The sequence below is a fragment of the Saccoglossus kowalevskii genome, chromosome 19 (genome assembly GCF_978046115.1).
Source record: "Saccoglossus kowalevskii chromosome 19, keSacKowa6.1, whole genome shotgun sequence".
NCBI lineage: Eukaryota > Metazoa > Hemichordata > Enteropneusta > Harrimaniidae > Saccoglossus > Saccoglossus kowalevskii.
Genome location: NC_140659.1, coordinates 9,489,016 through 9,501,442, shown reverse-complemented (window position 1 = coordinate 9,501,442; position 12,427 = coordinate 9,489,016). Strand labels below are relative to the sequence as shown.

General features: G+C 36.4%; 1 long non-coding RNA gene across 1 annotated transcript in view; it reads right to left on the bottom strand.

Moving 5' to 3' along the window:
- Positions 1-6,765: 6,765 nt before the first annotated feature.
- Positions 6,766-12,427, bottom strand: part of LOC144353287 (uncharacterized) — a 38,958-nt gene continuing 33,296 nt past the window's right edge. Inside the window, exon 2 of the long non-coding RNA XR_013420770.2 lies at positions 6,766-7,133. This is a non-coding gene — a long non-coding RNA (uncharacterized LOC144353287). The remainder of the gene's footprint in view (positions 7,134-12,427) is intronic.

Genomic DNA, 12,427 nt, shown 5'->3' with positions numbered 1-12,427 from the left:
CAATAGCAGTATAAGTGGTGTCCTCTAAAAATGAACAAAATTGCTGAAGTATGCGAAGACCACATAAATCTAAATACCCCAAAAAGTAATTGAACACAAAACAGGGAACAACAACTAGAACTGAATTTGGTCACAGATGATCTAATACATTTATAAACCTTTACTCACCCACTCCAGCAAGATATCAATATTTTTAATTATAGTTGGTTGGTTTGAAAGACTTTGGATGGGCAGGCTATGGTCGAGCGACCCCATTCACGAGTAATCATTCTATGTTCACCAAACAGAAGGTAAATAGAGCCAGTCGCGTGGGAACGATGCTAAACAAGGTGTTTTTTTTTCCAAATTTCCCCAAATGTGCTGAATTTTATTGCATTTGTTTTGTCGTTGTGCTGTAATTAGTGTTGTCGTGTACCACTATATCGGCGTAGTTGCATACCACTCCCCGACCTGTTAGACCACTGTGAGCGACTTGTAGTTATTGCTTCATTCATTATCCGAAAAACATGGTCTGGAGATTTCTGCGGCACTGGGTATTGTTTACAATGATGGTAATTCTACAGACCCGTATTGACTGGTATAGAGAAAACATTTTGTCGGAAAAAAGAGCACGGCTGATTTTCTAGCACGCGCCAAGTCTCCAACCACAGTCCAACCATCGAAAGTACTAACGCTAGTACCTTCTATGGTCCAACCTACAAAATCAATGGTCACCATTACAACACACTGACGTCATTTATCTTACAGGACATTATCTGTGGGATTGCAGCTTTACCAGGGCTTAGTCTTTTCCACGAAACGAAATGAAACAAAATAAAACGAAACGAAACGAAACGAAACCCTAACCCTAACCCTAACTTTAGATTTTGAACGACCTCAAACATCGTCACGTCCGTATTTCACAGTGTGAAATTTTCTCAGATATTATTGGGCCAATGAAAAAAAAATGCGAGTTAGGGTTAGGGTTAGGGTTTGGGTTTGGGTTTCGTTTCGTTTCGTTTCGTAGAAAAGACTAAGCCCTTTACCAGTGCAGTATCTAGATATTGCACCGCCAGAAGCCACCCAAATACAAAATCATGATTTTTGTTTTTAGAAACGTTCACTCTCATTATATAATTTCAGAAAATATGCCCTTTTGAAGTGATGGTACTATATAGAAACAGCGGCACCAATAATTCGGCATAAATGGCCGGATTCCGTGCCGTGTCACAATCCCAGTGTAACAAACATTCATAAGATGCGATTGTCAAGGCGTAGTGCTACGCGCCAACCTGCGATGACTAATGTGTAAATGTACGAGGCCAGTTGAAACAAAGCCCGAAACACGTGTAAACATTGACACCGACGCAAATACCCGAACGTGATTGGTCAATACAAACTCCAGGTGCAGTTGACAGGGGGCAGATTCAGAATATTATTTTCCCCGGTTCGTTTCTACGTAAAAAGAAAAACATTTTTGAAATCCCAAGATTTCAGTGGGTTCGTACGAACCAAATGCATACGCCTATGGTTGACATGTAGTAAGCCGCATAATGTACTCGTGGTCATGCAAGCGTTGAGATATTGAATTTCATGGGGTCTGCTATCCTCGTGTCGTTCCAATATCTGAACAATTGCATCCCATTCGTAGGCAATGTTATTACCATGTTACCGTTGAACCACGTTCACCCTTTCTCCCCACATTTTTACACCGTAATCAATTTGTTACGATGCAAAACTTACTTTTGAAGTGTCCCATGAGTAAAACATGGGGTTACATATCACATGACATATAGTAGTAGTAACATACAGGTACTTGGAGATTTCTCGTGAAAAAAAGTTAATCTTCAACATATATATAGGTATTGTTTACCTTATTGCAAATGGCCGACAAGATCTCGCTGTGAGCGGACGCGTCACGTGTCTCTTTTTCCCCTCCAAAATAGTTTTTTTTTCCATTTACCGCCGTGTTCTAAATACCTAAATGCTATGATTACATAGTTATCTCCGGTGAACAGTAAGTGCGATGACGGGGGAGAATTGATCACTATTTGCGGGCAAAACAAGTCACTTGGCTCTCTCGCACTAAACGAGATTTCGGCGGCCATTTATAATTAAGATATATTGTGTCGACATACACGGCCATTATTGATACATTTCAATTACAATCAAATCACATTAATAATAAATTAATAATTACATAAATTAATTAATTAATTAAAAAGTTGGAATGAGCATAAATACATTATTTACATTACTTACATCGTCTTGAAATGTTATTACATACCTGGGCACTTTCTTTTTCGTGATTAATTTTTACCGAGCGGCAAATCACAAATAAAACTCCACACGTTATTGCAATTGAGTTAAGAAGACAAGAATACGCGAACGATGTGTAATAAAACACTTTTTTTTTCATTAAAGTATCATTTCTGTCAAAGTAATCGGGGCTGGGTCATTGTAATTATGGTTAGTGAAGTTACTATAAGTGGTCATGTAGCACGAGTAAAGACACATGTCAGTACTTTCAAAGAGAAAAAAAAATAACGAGGCGAATTCTTTTTAATATTGTTGTTTGGTATTCCATAATGTAGGCCAAATCGAATTATGATTAGTCAGAAATTAATAACAAGTTGTTTTTGCAGCTCGCACAATAGTATTCTTTAGATGAAAAATCACAAGCACTAATACATATATGCAGATGCTGTGTGCACCAAACCAATCTTCGATATTAATGTTTCATCGAACGAGTTCTCTGATGTGTACTACGCAAGTTGTTCAAGCCATGATTAAAATAGTTCAATGCGATCATCAACGTGCATTAAACAAAGAAATGGTCTCTTTCATATTGCAACTTTAACAGTAATGTTAAAACAAACGAAGAGTTATTTCCAGATTCTTACGTCTTTGTGTTCACTTTAGTAGAGTTCGTTCTGTAGGTTTGATAGTGCGTAATAAAAATTAGGCCTAAATAGTGTGTAAAACAAATTGCACAGTTCACAGCCTCTCAGTCGCACGCTGGTCAAGGATTTCTAAACCGTTCACACTGTGGTCATCCATCCTTGGCAGGAATCGGCTCCTCATGCATCACTCTCAGTTGATCATAAACTTGGGACCGACACAACTGATCAGCGGCACACAGAAACCCGAACAATGACTTCGACAACAATTAACTTGTGTTCGATTCATTGTGTTCTTCCATGCCACACGTTTCATTAGGCCAGATGGTGAACGTACGAAAAATGCTCAAATCTGACGTAGATTCAACATTATTTCCAATATCGAATAACAATTTCTCCGTAATTATTAAGCCACCTGTTTTTGTAAGTAGTTGGTATCAGACAGAAAACGTATGTTGGCCATATATTCCTTTACACGCCAATTGAAAACGCTGTACCCAGGCTTTCACAAGCAAACCATTGTCTACTCGCCCTCCGGCAGCCCAAGTATGAACTGTCAACGACTTTTTCACCTTTTATAAGTTTGTTATACATGAGAGAATGACTCTTTCCCTTTGCTTGCACATTCGTCCAACGAAACTAGGATGAACAACATTAATCTTTATACACGACTATATACTGGCCACTAAAACGAGTGTAGCTTTTAATAGACTTTTAAATAATTAGGCGAAATTGAATATCCAAAATGGTTATTTAATTACTGTTCTACTTTATTGAATCAAGGCGCGACATCACTTCAGGCAGTTCTAGTCGAATGTGAACGTTGCAATACTAAGCATGTTACTGCACATATTTTTTTAAATTTTAATCATAACTGTTTCAACATGCAAAACACCCAATCGAAAAAATATCTAAAACAACGAGACGATACATGAAATGAAAAAAAAAAAATACTACATAAAAGTCATAACATAAGTTAAACATTTTTTTTTCTAAATAAAAAGAGTATTCGTAAAATCAAATAAATTGCTGAAATAACCAACAATGCTAATAAAAAAATCCTCACGCACGTGGTAAAAAAGAACGTGTATTACATGGGAAATGCCCGATTTTAAGTTCTTATCTTAGAACCCGCTCAGAAATATAGAACAGGAATTTCTATGAATATATAATGAGTCGTATATGATTTCGATAAATGTGAATAAATAATATTACGTCTAGATGATGTCTACGAGATTCAAGTGTAGGAATGCTAAAAGTTTGGGTAAATCGATTTAAATATTAGAATGGTAAGTTATGAACTTTTTACAACTTTGTAGCATAAATATTTGATAAATTTAATTTCCATCCGTTCGATTTCGACAATTTCGTATTTCTACCACGGTAGACAGACATGAGAGAAGTTCACCAGGTTACTACGCACAGTATAAAGTACAGTGACAATAATACCGATTTGCATACTTAAATTGAGATTCTAAGATAGCATGATACCAAGATCTCTATCGGCGATTCGCGATTTCTTATTAGTAAAAGTAATGAAATTTCTCCATGTTACTTTTCAGTTTTGATCGGTGAAATCAACGAGTACAATGATGAAGGGGGGGGGGGGGTTGTCGTCGTGCAGCGCGTGTTCGAATTTCATGTAAACAAACAACGTATTTTACACGCGTTGTGTACGTCGTTATTAGTCCCATATCGAACAGGACGCAGCGCGACGACCACCGCCCTTCAAGGTCGGTTTGCATGTGATTGTAGTCTTACTTAGAATATAATTGAATAATTTTAAATCGTCCGCGTAAAGAGAGATATTGACATCCATAACACATCTGGCAATGTCATTGGTGTACATAAAAAAACATCACAGGGCTCAGAAGAGAACCCTATGGTCAATGATGGCGATCTTTTGCCCACGGTCAGGGATATACCATTATAACTAACTGTTATGATTGGCATAAATACAATTCAATTGAAGTTTATAACATAAAAGCGAGTGACTGACAAAGTCAAAATCTTAGATTAGGGGAGTCGTCACCTGCGCACGCGGCAAACGATGTTGTTTATAAGCGTCTACCCATCAGTTTTTGCGGTTTTAGCGCGCGTTGTTATCGTGGCTTAGGACTTAATCCCAGCGCATGTGCAGGTGACGACCCCTCCTCTTTAGCTAAAGTCTAAATATACTGCGTCCACCTGGTGCCTCGAATTGATATATTTTGAAATAAAATCTATATCTGATGGAGTATTTCATATGAGACAGAATCCATGAAAAACTTTGCTAAAAAGTAAAGCAAATATGTCTATAGTTGTTGGCTTTACATCGGTCAGCTGATTTGAAAATAGGCACGATGTTAGCACGTTTGAAAACGCTGGATCACTCACTTCTACTAAGGCTAGGGGTAAAACTAATCGCCAAGGAAATACAATTTTCGGTATATGACCAAATGCATGATGGAAGATGACCTCTCATTGTTTGAGAATTATTATCACTCTTGAAACCTATTAAATCATATGTATTTTTGTAATGTGTTCACAAGATTAGGATTTAAACCAATATTAATATTTATATATGATTTTTTCATCCCAGGTCGCCGTGCAAAATTTTGAGATAAAATGATGACGAACTTGACATGTATCTTCGGTTTAAAACTCGCTAACATCGTGATATCACAATAGTGAGAAACTTTGATTTGCGAGTCTAAGTTTAGCAAAATGGCAGACTGATACATTTAGAGTGAGTAGTCGGCTGGTTCTACTCTTATATTACAGCCACTACAAGTTGACTTAACTTCATTTATTGGGATTTCCAACATACTTGATGGCGGAGTTCGCTATTTGATTCACTCTTTTGATTTTTCTACGGGTAAAACAACTCTGATTTCAAGTTCCAACATTGTCGTCTCTGGAAGTTCACTTGTAGTGCGAGACGTGTAGTAGATACTGTTCCGAAAACTATGATTTATACAGTATTTACCCACAGCAACAAGTCAGATAATAGTATGCGCATATGAATGGTACTGCATGAGAAATGAAAATTAATCAATGCTGACAAAAATACTGTATCTAACTATACTGTAAAACACATTGAAATAGCCATGCCATTTTAGCAAATTTGACTCAATACACGAATTAACAAAATCTTAATTTAGCTAAAATGCCAATAATGTCATTGTTAGAATATACTTTATTCTAAATTGGCGACATTTTGAAATAGCGAAATAACAGGTTAGCTAAATTAGCTAAAATGACATGCTAGCTAAAAAAGACGCGTTAAGCAGTAATTCAGTGAACTGAACATAAAAAAATATATTTTGATATAAAAGGTTCGACAACAAAATCGGTATTGTGTTATTAGTCTTAAATTGAATTGGCCATCCACTTACACTCCACTCAACTCAACTCCACTCCACTCCACTCCACTCCACTCCACTCCACCTCAATTCGTTCCATTTTATTTCACTTCACAAGAAAAACCAAACACAGTTAACGGCAAAACGTACTTTCTAATGAAAACCTCAGTGTGTGCGTAGTTTCGTTGTTGGGTTAGTAGTTAAACTAGGTATCAACAAACAAGGCGGCTTATCGACAACATATGCTGACAGGTTACGCCCACTGAACTAATAACGTCTCAATTATTTCTACCCCCTTCTCGTGTGTTTTCAGTCACGACAAAGTGAAGGATGATGCCTATCAATCTTGCAATTCAACCTCTTCCAGATATGTAATTTGTTCGTCAACCGTCGGTTTGTTTTCTGTACGTTGCATGTTTCCTTGGACTTGTAAATGCTCCTATCGGGTCGTGAATTTGTATACCAGATATGGGGTCATTTCTACTTTCCAGACCAACGTTTACGAATGACCTCTCTGTATTTTATATTTGCAGTCACATTGGTTGTTTAGTTATTATTCATTTATATCAATACACAATGAATAAATTAACATTTTAGCTGAGCAGAATTTAAATCCCAAACTGCACAAATCGATTGTGACAAATTCCCTCTAGGTTAAACTGTGATGGCGCTCCACATCTGTATGTTACGACGAACAAACATCCGGTATCCTTAACTATGTCAAAATTGTAGATATATTAAACAAAAAGCTCCAACAGCGAGTGTAGTAATTCCTTTGCGTGTAATTCCATTATGAAATCATAATCCAGATCGGAATGTTCCCCTGTCTTAACGTATCTCAGAGTGTCCACCGATAGTCATGCTTCGCCTTCATATTTGAATATTATGGTCAGAGCCGGCTTGAAAATACCTGTGGAATTAAACAAAAGAGTTATGAACGATAAATAGGACATGTGAGAATAATGTTTTATTATTATTATACATCTGTCACCGTAACGCCATATAATTTTGCGGTATTTTACGGGGTATTTTCATCCTATCATATTAGGAAATGCGAATTCCAAATATGGAATGATTCCGCGCGTAAGCGTCCTTTAATAATAAAAACAAACATGACCAGAGTTTGACCGGGCTCCATACAAAGAAGTTCGCTGATTCTGTTCTAAACTTTTTGGATTTCGGCATTCCCATGATGTATCTGCGCGTCGGTCGATACTACCGCTGTACTGTTTTCGTGCATACTTTGAGGTATCTTCATAATAACTTTATATTCATTATAATAATAAACGTAACACATTCTAAGTAGACATGATTTCACGCTAAGACATTACCCGCTCCCCCTCCACCGCAATTTTCAACCAGAACAATAATACATTGTATTACTACGTCATAGTGATAGTGGTGCCAAAACTATGCAAGCATACATGAATTATTTTAAAACGCCGTAGTCGTCTTGATGCGCCATTTTCCATATCCGTACATAAATCGTATACAGCGCGTGCAAAAAAAACAACCGAAATTCGTGCGTGCGCGGCATAGCGACTACTAGTATATCACGCTGCGTCAATTGATTCATTTTGCCATTGGTTCTACCATTGAGATATTATACCATAAAGTGAAACAATAATATTTCGTGACCGGTGGTGGTCTTTTTTTTCCTATCAAGAATTATGAATGCTAATATTTGGTATGAAATGAACGCAAACTCCAATGAATCATCTTCGAACGAGCCTAATTCTTGACTTACTCGGACACAAATGTCACGTTAAATTAAATTACTCTCTACAGGTAGACGTACTTCAAGAGTACAAGTACGAGGTTTTTATCCGACTAAAAACCCATCGCCCTAACACTGCATAAAATACTTTTGAGGGCATTTGATTAATACTTGTCCCTGTGAAATATGCTGTAAAAGTCCCCGAACACTATAACACAAGGCGCAAATGCAGTGCAAGTGGGCTTGAGTGCCGACTGTTCAGAATTTGTAGTTATGCAATTGCAGCTTTATTACGTGCCTTCATCCGACCTGACGTCGGGCAAATAATCACCTGCGCTCGGGCACAAACGCACATATTCGGTCAGTAATATATAATATTAGACTTCTAGTGTTTGTAGATAATTACGGATAATAGATGGAGACTTAGAATTGGGTATCGTATATAATTTTGTCAAGTATTTTATTACGAATGTAAGCTTTTAATTTGTTTGATTTTTCGTGGAAAAAAGTGGCATGGTGTATTTTCTGTGTCCGGACTCTTTGCTTGTGTATTTATATATCCAGATTTCAAAACACAAACAATATACTTAACAAATCGCATGCATGTTGAGGGGATTACTACGTTTTATACATACTCCTCTAACGTTTCCATGTAGTGTCATGTATTTTTTATTCCATGTCGTACTATTTTCCAAGTATAATGTATTTTGCCATTTAAACTAGAATTTGTCTGAACGTCCACCCAGAACCATTTCTCAGACATACTTTGACCGATCGTTTTCAAACTTAGGTCGTAATGTGTTAGAATTTTTTAGTTGATCCAATTTGTCGAATTGACGGCCATCGTGTATAAAATAAAAAATCTCTGACTGTAAACGTATCTTGAACCATTTCTCAGAAATAGACTGGGCGATTATATTTACACTTTGTATCATGAACATGCATATTGGATCACAGGTGCACGTCATATTTTTCGAGATTAGGACAAGCTCACATTATAATACAGTTAATTTCAATTTCTCACACTGTACAGTGTTAGTTGTGATGCTTTTATATTGTAACTTTTTTCCCACAATTTTGTTTCATGTCAGTGGGACTTTTTTTTACTTCGTTCACCTAGTATCTTGTAAATAGTGGATTTTCGTTCGGCCTTTTCAAGGTTTTCTTCAAGTTGGCTTTTACGGCTGGCGATACTCCACTGTATCTGTTTCACACAAGAATAATTTGAAAGGACGTCAGTCATTGCCAAGCACACTATTGTATGTACATATAAAGCACTCGATTTAATTTGAGAAACCTATTTGGCGAGAAATCGTCTTTAAGAGTAAATAAACGACTGGCTGGGCGTCGGTAGTTTTATTGTATCTGTATCTGTAAACACGACCTAACAAAGACTGTATCGTTCGAAAATACGTCTCGGATTAGCGTTATTTTTGTCCACCACTGCCCGGGGCATTTACTATATACAGACTACTCAAGTTTTACATGTGTAGTATGTCCGACTATATTCCGATATCAGAACCGCAAATTAGGCGAGAGTAAACAATAATAGTAGACTTAGATTTGTTTTATCTTCGTGTGGCTTACGTAAAAATAGTCATCTATTGATAGTTAAAAAAAGCCCCATCTCCTCGAATCAATCCATGTCAAGCATTATACACATACTGAGTGTACGTTGCCTTCACGATGATGTCATACTGTGTTTACCACAAAATATTTCGAATATATGTTTCTCCTGGCGTTTTGCTTACTCGTTCAGTCCTACATATTGTTATATATGCAATGAAAATAAAGTCTTCTTAGCAAATTTGAATTAGCAGCTATCTGCGTCATTTTGGGCTTATCGCGAACACTGGCGATAATAGCCAAATGCACAAGATTGAGTTACGGTATCAAAATCTTATTATAAATAAAACGCTCAATGTTTTACCGCTATATAATTGCACTCGTCACGGTAATATACTGCCTGAAAAGAAGTTATTGTTAGGCGTACCAGTCTGACGGAAAGCGTGAAATTATATTATAGCTGTTTCGGGTTCATTTAAGTTAAGATCAAAATGTTTTGGGGCACATTAATAACCCACCTGGTCCATTCACTGACTACGTCTTAATCCAACGTCCTAAACCCTAAATGAATCGAATTTATTGGTGCCGAGAAATCATCGTGAATTGTGCTTAATTACAGCTGTACAATTCCAAGGAAGCACCCGTCGCTTCTGTTGTAGGAGGAATCAATCCCCGCCTTTAGGGGTGAAGGGTTTCTTTATTGTGGGTGATGCAAAACGTTTACGTGTGTATGCAAACAATTCAGTACAATTGCATAGAGTAACCTTGCAAGCAGTGAAATAACCATCCTATAGCGTGAAACAAAAGTGACAATATCTCGTTTCGCCCCGTGACTACTACCCCGTTCACCTAATATTGCCTCGACGCACGACAACATTTGACAATGACTTTGCGTGTTACACTCCTTCTTATTTAGGTTGAATTTTGTTTTCTGATTTATTTTTAAAACAAGAGTGGATTGTAGGTCACGCGGCGTCTGGGATTGACAGAGAGTCGAGAAGTTTGTTTGTTAGTTAGTTAGTTTGTGTAACTCCCACGTCCGACAGGCGATGATCTGACTGAAAGTGGAAGTTTAAAGACGGCACGCTGATATTGCACTTTAACCGTAAAACGGGATAAGGTTTCGAAAGAGGATTAGAAGGAGTCTGTTGTAGCGAGGATTTACAGTGATCGAGTATGACCAGAAGTAGCGAGTTTTAACGTCTATCATACACCAATAAGAAAGGACCCCTCAAGGATTCTAACAGGATGCCCAATTAAGCTTTATTCCTTTTTAAAGATAAATCCGTCCAGACAAGTTGTATGCGTTGTTTAAAGTTATACACTAGTATTTCTTATTCGCGTCAACCCCAAAACACATAAAATATAATGCCATTTATGTTCAAGTTGAATTTCTCAATCGAACTTCTCCTGGTACCAAACAACCTGTGTTTAAGTGTTTTATTTGTCACTTTCATAACAACCCCGAAAAGGAATGTATCACATCGTAAACTTATTTTGACATCCAAATGGCATATTAGATAATATACTTTATTTGGATCTTTTAGAACACAGTGTAACTTCTTTTATTGTGACATGTATGTCATTTAATATTATAAGTATGAAACAAATTGAATGAAAATATTGAATTGCCGTATGAAGTTCGGAGAAAGGTGTTCTCCAAAACGTATTTGAAAATATCAATTTTGTTGGTATTACGGCATTTTAACATTGTTTTCTTATAAGAATTAAAGTATTTCAAGTATTATTTAGTAATTAAGTCTTTTTTTTGAGTTAATCGAGACTGTTTTAAAAATGTATTTTTTTTAATATTATTAAGATCTTTTACAAGAAAAACAATCTGCAAAACTACACACTTTTGACTATTACTGAAAATAGTATTTATAACAGGTTTTGACACAAACTATATACTATAAGAGTTCAAAACTGAAGGTCATACACATAACTATTACTGTTTTCTTGACATATACATTTACCCGATCTCTATAACTATTGTATGACGTCAGAGTGACTAACGACTGACAGAGATGTGTTGTCGTTTTACATTATTTTTTGGAGTTTAAAATAGCTTAAAATTAATAAATATTTTTTTTAATCATGTTCAAATAGCGAGTTTCAATTAATATGTTAAGTATACAATATTGTTATTAAATTATTGAAAAGAAAATGCTGCTAACTAAATTCATTTTAGATAATTAATAAGTTATGTGCGATCAGTACTACTCACTTCTTTTCCTATGCGCCAAATCATGATCGTTTACCACTTTAATCAATCATACATTGTCAACAAAAATCAAATCAAATACATGTTGACGGGCTCTTATAGAAATGTATAACTAAACCCGTCAAGCAAATACGGGCTGGGGAAAATCAATAAGTTGAGTATCCTTCAACTTTTAATGAATAGTTGATTCTAACTGATTATCTAAGACGTTGCAATTTCTCACCACATTTTTTGGCGGAAAAGGTTAAGGAGGTACGACGCTTAACGCAATGATTTCTAAATATTCGATACCCATCCTGCAATGGAGTATGTGTACAGTATTGAATGTAGACAGTTGTGTGGTTCTTAAGTACATTTTGATCACCAACCAGTGCACATGCGCATTAGATAATTTCATTGTGGCATCGAATGAATACTCCGAGGTGTCTTGTATCATTTTATGGTAAACCAATGTCCCATGTATTCATCAACACACTGCATCAAACAACGATATTCAAATTTATATGTTCTTGTCCATATTGTGTACTTAGGGAAACTGCAGTTAATAAGTTTGTAATTTTGTGCATATTATTTGTTCATTTGTTCATTTAACAAATACAGCACAGACACCGCCGACTTGTTTTACTTTGTAACGCTCACTCGAACAACCGCGTGCGACCGTAAGTCGATTAACTGGATACCCAGCTTTCCATTTTCA